This window comes from Papio anubis, chromosome 3, assembly GCF_008728515.1.
Source record: "Papio anubis isolate 15944 chromosome 3, Panubis1.0, whole genome shotgun sequence".
Taxonomy (NCBI): Eukaryota; Metazoa; Chordata; class Mammalia; order Primates; family Cercopithecidae; genus Papio; species Papio anubis.
The window spans coordinates 58,067,506-58,076,680 of record NC_044978.1 but is presented as its reverse complement, the minus strand read 5'-3'; the positions used below and the strand labels follow the sequence as shown (position 1 = coordinate 58,076,680).

The 9,175-nt window shown below is 31.7% G+C and overlaps 1 non-coding gene across 1 annotated transcript; it reads left to right on the top strand.

Moving 5' to 3' along the window:
* Window positions 1–7,979: 7,979 nt before the first annotated feature.
* LOC116274406 lies at window positions 7,980–8,086 on the top strand. The gene has a single exon (XR_004183010.1). It is a non-coding gene; the product is annotated as a U6 spliceosomal RNA (small nuclear RNA).
* The last annotated feature ends 1,089 nt before the right edge of the window (window positions 8,087–9,175 follow it).

The window sequence follows — 9,175 nt, the reverse complement described above, 5'->3', positions numbered from 1 at the left end:
TTCCTTAAAAGGATCACGAGAGAAACTTGCTATGTGTTATAAATGCCTCAGCATGGTTCTGAGGTTAATGTATATTGGCTGTAGATAACTGAAGTTAAAACAAATGTCAGAGTTAATTGTGGCCCGATTCCTCTCATCCAAGGAAGAAAAGGTCCTAAAAAAATAAGAAATTTTTGTCTAATTAACGCAGCAGAAAATATTCTTACTTTAACATAGTTTTTCTAAAGAATATTAAGACCATCATATACAATGTATGCATTGTATATTTTCGCTCTTTCCAAGCAGAAAGCCAGAAACTGGACAAAACACTCATTTTGTCAAACCATTTTATTGCTTCATAGGGGCATATTGTACTTATTGCCACTGTAGGTCCAAAATTTTTCTTATTTTAAATACTGAAATTGTCCTTGTCTTTTTTTTTTTGTCCTTGTCTTTCCATATTGTAGAAAACGATTTGTTTAAGTTATCTTGATAGGCTTCTGCAGATGACAGAAAATGATATCAACTTGTTTATTACAGAAAATATTTTGTTGTAATCTGAGTTTGAATATAGATTTATTAAACATGTTCAGTTGTCTATGCCCAGGGAAGAAAAAAGAAAATCAAATAAATATGTGGGTTTCTGAGTATGTGTATATATTACCATCAGGAGACACCTGCTAGCAATTTTATTACACACTCCACAAATTTTTTTTATACAGTGGTCAGTTATGGCTGCTCAATAACGTTTAAAAATATTTTACAAAGAGATATGAAAGACAATGCCAACTGACATGAAACTCAACTAAATAATACTTTTTGGATTAAAAGCCATCTAGGTACTATAATTGCTCAACATAATGAAACTTAATAGAAAACAGTCAAGCTAGTACAGCAAAAATAAAATAAATAAATAAAATAAAATAAAACAGACAACAAGTGTGTTTATGCAAACTGTAGTGCAGAGAATGGATCATGTTAGAGAATTCATATGGAAAAAATATGTCTGATTACTAAAAAGGAGGCTCTTTTGATAGGCTATGGTTTATTTTAGAGCAATTAAATACTGAACTAGAGTTGTTAAAGTGTATTTATTAACATCTAAACTATGAAAGGGTCAGTAGATAGACAGTAAGTCATTTGTCTGGTAACAATTTCTCCAGTGCCAGTAGTAACAGGCTCTTGTCTGCATCAAGAAACAAAAGAGATATATAAAGAATCATATGCAGTCAGAAATTCCTGAGTAGTACCCCCCCCCCCACCAAAAAAAAATATATATTTTATTTCAGGTAAGGCTGAATCACAACCACATCTGTAGAAAGAAGTAAGCACACTTCCAGAGAGTTCAATCCAGAAGTTCAGCATTTGGGCAGGTTTAGCAGATGAATCTTGGAAAAAGACTGGTAAAGTGCCTGAAAGAAATATCCTCAGCAATTCCTGACATAAGAGAACATTGATTAGTAATGCAATCCTCATTTACCACCGAGAAAGATTGATCCTCTTTGCAAGGGATCAATGAATCCATGGGGGGATAATGTGAAAATTTTATTTTATTTTTCTTGTTTTGGGCTTGGCTGACAGCAGGCCACAATAAAAAAGTTGGGGAGATACATTCAGAACAAGAGTTTAGATTTGGTGCCCAGAAGTTGATTAATTTGGGTATAGTGAAAGGGCTAAACACTGTGCATATGTTCATTCCCTCTTACTGCTAAACCCAATTCCACCAGCCATCAGTATGAGACAAAAGACAATGAAAAGAGAGACAGTCATCCAGAGGGGCACGAGACTTAAAGGGAACCAGGTTCAGGAAAAGGGAGTGGGAAGTGACATGATCCACACAGGACATGGTTTCTTCATGGACTATGGATGGGCTGTGTTTCTGAGTGAGAAAACCTGAGCCAGTCATAAGAGAAGGAAGAACCCTCACTTGAAAATCACCTTCCCAATTAATAGTTTGTGAGTTCTGTGCCTATAATTTTTGTTATCTTTTTTGGGGGGAGAACAAAACACATTTAGAAAATCAAAGACAAGGCAATATTAAGGAACAATAAACAAAGACGAGGATATAGAACAATTTTATATTTTAGGGTCCATGCACTAAAATAAAAAGACCAATTAATATTCTAACGTTAAGCACTGACCTTAAAATATATTGTTGCCAGAGAAAATAAATTATAAAATGAGACTGAACTATAAGAATGGTTATTGTTTGGTATTGGCACACACTTTATTCCCTTGCCTTGATTCCTTTTTATTATATAGAGGCCCTTTTTATTTCTGATTGACTGAAGTACATGGAAGATGACAAATTCACTATACACTGGAATTAAGTGTTCTATGATTAGGACTGCAACACAGAAAAAGTTTAAAAGCTTGAGAAAATTTAGTAACATGATTTATTATTGTATGGGCAATAATATGGGCAAGGCTAGGCCTGAATGACATATAATTTCTAAAATATCATCATGTTAATAAGATAGTGGTTTTTTGTTCTGCCACTGTCTCTCCTCTACCATATAGGTAAGCACTCTAGAACACTTGACCTCCAAGGCTGCCAGTAGGTGAGGGAGAGGAAAGATATTCCAAAGATGATTTTATGGCTTGTGCATGGAAAAGGTATGAATCATGTCTGTCAACATTTCACTAGCTAAGACAGAGTTATATGACTATCCAACAGCAATGGAAGCTGGAACATGTACTAACTTGTGTGCCTGTGAAGAAAAGGCACATTGGTGAGGAGCAAGAGCATTTCCAGTTACAGCTATTTTAGAAAAATGTTTGGTTTTAAGAAAATAGATATATAAACATCATATAAAGTTTAACGGTATATTTTAGTGGAAATTTGGAGCATAAGTAATTGAGCCACAGTAACATTTTGAGTTATAAATTAATGTCAGAGTTTCCTTAATGTTAAAATCACACCAATTCTGCATTCTTTAAGCACAGATAAACAAGCAACTCACATATTATCCTTGGATTCCTTCCACAATATTTTCAGGAATTTCTCGCTAGTAATATTTTTGTCCAAAAAATCCCGTTCTACCACTTTTATGCCATCTTTCTCTACTACTGGAGCACAGCACCTCTGGCTGCTTCTGTGTTTTTAATTTCTCTTCTGCTCTCTTGCTCATCATAATTCCATTCTGTAAGTCATATTTTCACGCAGTGGTAATTTGATTTTGAGAAAGAAGCAAATATCTTTCAAAACTGTCAAAAGTCCATGTAAATCAGGTTAGTACTTAACAAAGAAACAATAAAAGCTGGGAAGATACCAGATGTACAATTCTATGGACAACCTAACTTGCCACTGGTGTTCAAATTCTAAAATCCTGCACTCATTCCCTGCTTCACTAGAGCAGGGCACCATCACTGATTGGAAGAGAGAATGGTGTACTCTCTGAGTCCACCCTCATATCTCTTCACATGGAACTCTTGTCCTCCAGCTTTTCCTACCTCTGAAACAAGAACAGAAAATTTTCTCACATTCTGTTCAAGATAATTCTATGCTTCCTGAAACCAAAATATACCAGGACAACATGTTGTACATAGCGTTCAATAATTGATAAAGTGGAGCAGAATAATCCCTGAAGATAGAGGTGTACATCCAAACTTTTGGCCTCCCTAGGCCACGTTGGAAGAAGAAAAATTGCCTTGGCTCACAAATAAAATACACTAACACTAACAATAGCTGATAAGCTAAAAAAAAAAAAAAAAAAAAAGAAAAGAAAAAGAAAAGAAAACCTCAACAAAATCTCATAATGTTTTTAGAAAGTTTACAAATTTGTGTTGGACTGTATTCAAAGCTGCCCTGGGCCACATGTGACCCACTTGTTGAACAGGCTTGCTTTGAGAGGAAAAACAAACAAACAAACAAAAAACTTTCAATAATTTTTAAGAAGCATAGATCTATTAACAAATGTATTAATAAATTATATTGTTACACATCCTAGACAATGTCTTTATTATTAGATTTCTAAACAATTTTAAGAATGTTCTTATTTTGGTTATTTTTACATTTACCTACAACTTAAAAGTGACACACTTGGAAATGAAAATTTAGTGAAATAATTTCAAAGTCTAATAGAAGTGGCAATGTGATGAAATGCTCTACATTAAATAAAATATTTTTTTATATTTGCAAATCTATCTTAATACCTATAGGTTGTTGAAACTATATTTTATTGAGTAATATTCTTATATATTTGGAAACATCCTATATATTTAATCTGCAGCAAAGTTTATAAAGAAAATCATAGTAATAACATATTTTATAAGAATAAAAAATCATAATTTTGAAATTTAAAATATGTTCAACATAATTATAAGAAAACAGATTTGAATAGCAACAAGATTATTTTTATTCTGGGGAATAATTTTGTATTGTATAAATGGTTATAAGATTTATGAAATAAAGTATCAGTTTATTCAATATATCAATATGAGATTCAAAATTTGTGGACTATATCTCAAACATCAAGCTTAATAATGAAAGATATTTCAACTGTATATTACAATGTACTTTTGAAATTCTAAAAGAATATTGGCTGGTAAAGGTACCTGAGTAAAAATCTATTATATGCCATTTTTATAGTAATAGATTATGGGTGAGTAGTTCATTTGACAACAGCCCCAGTCATCAATATTCTGAATACGATGTAGCAAACAAAATTGAAATGTTAGAACAAACAGTCCAATAATGTATTATTCTTTCATTTTTATTTAAAATTCATCTTAATCAAAAAATAAAACAGCTGTCTTAAATTTTCTGATAATTTGTAAAAGTATTGCAAATATTTATTTTCAAAAAAGTTACACATGGTTATACTTAGTGATTATAGTCATTAGGTTCTATTAGTTGGATTATATGCCAAGCATTGTGTCTAAAGTTTAATTCTTTACTTGAGTATTTTATTCTTAAATATTTTAGTAGGGCTTAAAAATGTTTGCTGTTTAAATACCTGGTTTTATATTGTGTTTCTTGCCATGACCTTATATAGTTTATCAGATAAATCTTTCTATCTGATGCCTGAACCATGAGAGGTGAGTATAATATTAATGAGCTGTTTATCTAACCTGTTATTCGATATCCTCTATTTAAATCACCATTTAAGAAATATAATTTAAAACATAAATTTAAAATAAATTTCCCTAAGTACTAATATGTCTTATTTTCCAGTAAACTACATAGCTTCCTAAGCATAGTATTGAGAATAATAGTGAGTTAAAATTATCATTTTTTTTGCATCTAATTCCTAACTACATAATTTTGTGGTATTTAATCAAATTATTCAACCTGATCAAGACACAATGTCTTCATCTAGAATTAATAATAGTATACATATGCTGAAGATTTGTTAAGTTTTAAATTTAAAACAGTATGTGATAGAACTCTCTAAATTTCAAATACGAATTCAAATGTTAGTAATTATCATATTTGTAATAAATTAAATGATTATGGTTTGCACCAGGCATCAATGAATTGAAGTCCAGTCAGGCTGCTTGTTTCAATCAATAAAATTTAATTGGAACATTGTCATGCCAAATTGTTTACATATTGTCTCTGATTGCTTTCTTGCTACAAAGGCAGAACTGAGTAGTTACAGCAGAGACCATGCAGCTTGCAAAACTGAAAATATTTACTCTCTGGCTGATTATGAATTAGTTTATTAACCTCTGATTTGTGCTATTAATTATGTAAATGTTTTAGTTTTTGTCATCAAGACTGCTGGACTTATAAATGCCATTAAAACAATAGTGTCTTATGAAATATTAAACCTTCATGAATTCTTATGTCCTATTTTTAAAACCTTCAATTATTACATTGATCTATAAGTGTGATTGTTTTTATTACTTACAACATGTGACTCAGATATCACTGTTAATTAGCATGTATTTTATCACAAGTTCACAGATTTTTTAAAAGTTTGTTTTGTGTGTGCATTTGTGAGATTAATATAAAAAGATCATTGGTGCTTCTTTCTATTCTTATAGGCATGGATGAATGTAACCAAGTTAATAGCATATACATATATAAATATAAATGTATAAACATATATTTATGCCTATATATCAAATGTCACATATCACATATCATTCGCAGATAGACAGATAGTTATATATGAATATTTTCATGTTTCTGCTGGGAAGTTTTAGTTAAGACTTTAATTTCTGAATTAATTAATTAATTAATTAATTAATTTATGTATGTGCTTACCTTCTTATTTTTGTTTCCAGGGCTGAGGATGGTAGTCCCATCTTCACCTATTTTCTCTTCCTGTCTTCAGTGATACAACTGTCTTCAGGCACTCACACTGCTTCCTATGTATTAAGGCAGCATAGATATCCTATAAGGGAACTGAACATGATGGGGAAGCTGGTTGTTCACCTTCATCTAACTTTTTACAGTGTAGAAACAATGAGTTGGTGGAAAATTTTCTGCACCCTTGGTGCTGGGCAGAATGAGCATGCGAGTGATATGGATGTGGAAGTCCAATTCACTTACCACCTGCTCAGAGATTTTCACTTCTCTGTGACCCCACAAACTATCCTTTCTTCATTTTGAGCCCTGAGTTATTTCTGGTGATAAACTCAATGCTGTATATTTGGTTTTGGTTTTCTTTGTGGAGAGAGAAGACAGTTTTCTTCTATGCTGCCATTTTGGAACCCTGAATTTATTTTATTAATGTTCTTCCATTTAAGTTGAGTTGTGAAAATGTTTGGAATCTCTTACTATTTTATATGCAAAGTACATCTATGTACTTTTCTATAATCAGTTTTGCTATAATCAGTTTGTGCTCTAGCACAAAATATAAGTTCTTATGCAAGACTGTGCACTGAGAAAACTAGAGGGCTTATGGAATAATGTTAAAAACTTAGAAAAACACATTTTTAAAATGCAGAATCCTAATTAAGTGTCCCAGAGTTTTACATATGATCATTTTTTAATAAATCCATAATATATGGAAAATACCTGAAGTTTACCTGTGGAAGGATTACAGGTTGTGAGTTATTCTGAAGTGATGGATGGATGATAATCTGAAATTTGATGGAGTGTTATGCTGTAAGACCATGTGACACAATGGCAGTGGTAGATGTTTAAGAGGTATGGTGTGTGTATTTGTGTCTATGTGTGTCTGTGAATTGATTTGGTTGTGAGCAATTTTCCACATTCATTTAATTTCCCACACATGAAATAATGCATAAGCAAATGTGAAATTTGCATTATTCTAAAATTGTTCATTAGTATATCAATTGCCTCAGAATAAATTTGTATTTATAAGCAAGTGTTACAGCAGAGCTTAATATACATGGAGACCATTTCTCAATCTTTTCTTCTTTGTTTATGCTAGTAAACTGTGATACATCATACAGACATGAACATCTTTCTTCTTTATTTAAGCCTACAGTCTGGAAAAATTCCAAGGCATGATGTCCCAGGTTGCCTTATCCAAAGTCTTTACTTCCATACTATCCAGCAACTAAATAGTCTCCTAAGCAGAATAAATCCCTTTGCCCAAAATGAAAAATAATGAGAATTTAAAAATCCATAATAGCAAGTCTTTGAGAGGACCCAGTCTGTAAGATCACAATTTTCATAGCTAAACAAAATAAATCTGTTATATTCCAGTTTCATTGATTTTTCTCTATGATCACATATTATTTATTATTTCTCTATATCTATTTGGAAATATTTATTTGGTAGAATAGTAATTCCAAAGTTAAGTGGTGTATTAAAATTATATATTGTATTTGCTACAAAAATAAACATTAATTTACAAAATTATATTGACATAAAAATATACTGTATCAGCATTCTTACAAAACTCATAAAGTTTGTTTTAAAAAAAATCTTGTCCACACTGTGCCCTCTGTTACACAATTTGGTGAAAATAAATTTCTAGAATGTTTAGAAAAATTTCTCATATCCCCAATGTTAGCCTCACATTTGTTCTTCCCAAATCAAATTTAGAGAATGAAATGATGAATAAAGAATCAAAGTTGTGCTCACTTTGGCAGCACATATAATAATATTGGAATGATACAGAGAAGACTAGCACGGCTCCTGTACAAGGATGACACATAAATTCATGAAGCATTCCATATTTTTACACCAATAGACAAGCAGAGAGCTAAATTACAAATGAAATCCCATCTAAAAAGAGAATAATATACCTAGGAATACAGCTAACAAGGAAAGTAATGGGCCTGTTTAAAGAGAACTACAAATCACTGCTTAAGGAAATAAGAGAGGACATAAACAAATGGAAAAACATTTCATGCTCATGGATAGGAAGAATCAATATAGTGAAAACGGCCATACTGTCCAATGTAATAATAGATACAATGCTATTCCCATTAAACTACCATTGACATTCTTCACAGAATTAGAAAAATCTAATTTAATATTCATATGAAACCAAAAAAGAGTCTGTGTAGCCAAGAACATCCTAAGCAAAAAGAACAAAGCTGGAGACACCATGCTACCCAACTTCAAACTATGCTAAAAAGTTACGGTAACCAAAGCAACATGGTACTGGTACAAAAACAGACACATAGATCAATGGAACATAATAGAGATCTCAGAAATGAGAACAAACACCTACAACCATCTGATCTTCAACAAACCTGACAAAAACAAGCAATGGAAAAAGGATCCCTGATTTAATAAATGGTATTGGGAAAACTGGTTAGCTGTATGCAGAAAATTGAAACTGGACCCCCTTCCTTACACCTTATGCAAACATTAGTTCAAGACGGATTAAAGACTTAAATGTAAAACCCAAAACTGTAAAAACCATATAAGAAAATTGAGGCAATACCATTCAGGACATAAGTACAAGCAAAGATTTCATGAAGAAAACACCAAAAACAATTGCAACAAAAGCAAAAATTGATATATGGGATCTAATTAAACTTAAGAGGTTCAGCACAGCAAAAGAAATCAGAGTGAGCAGACAACCTACAGAATGGAAGAAAATTTTTGCAATCTATACATCTAACCAAGGTCTATTATCTAGAATCTACAAGGAACTTAAACAAATTTAAAAGAAAAAAAAAATCCCGTTAAGAAGTGGGCAAAAGACATGAACAGGCACTTTACAAATGAAGACATTTATGTGGCCAAAAACCATATGAAAAAAAAAAAAAAAACAAAAAAACTTAACCTCACTGATCATTAGAGAAATGCAAATCAAAA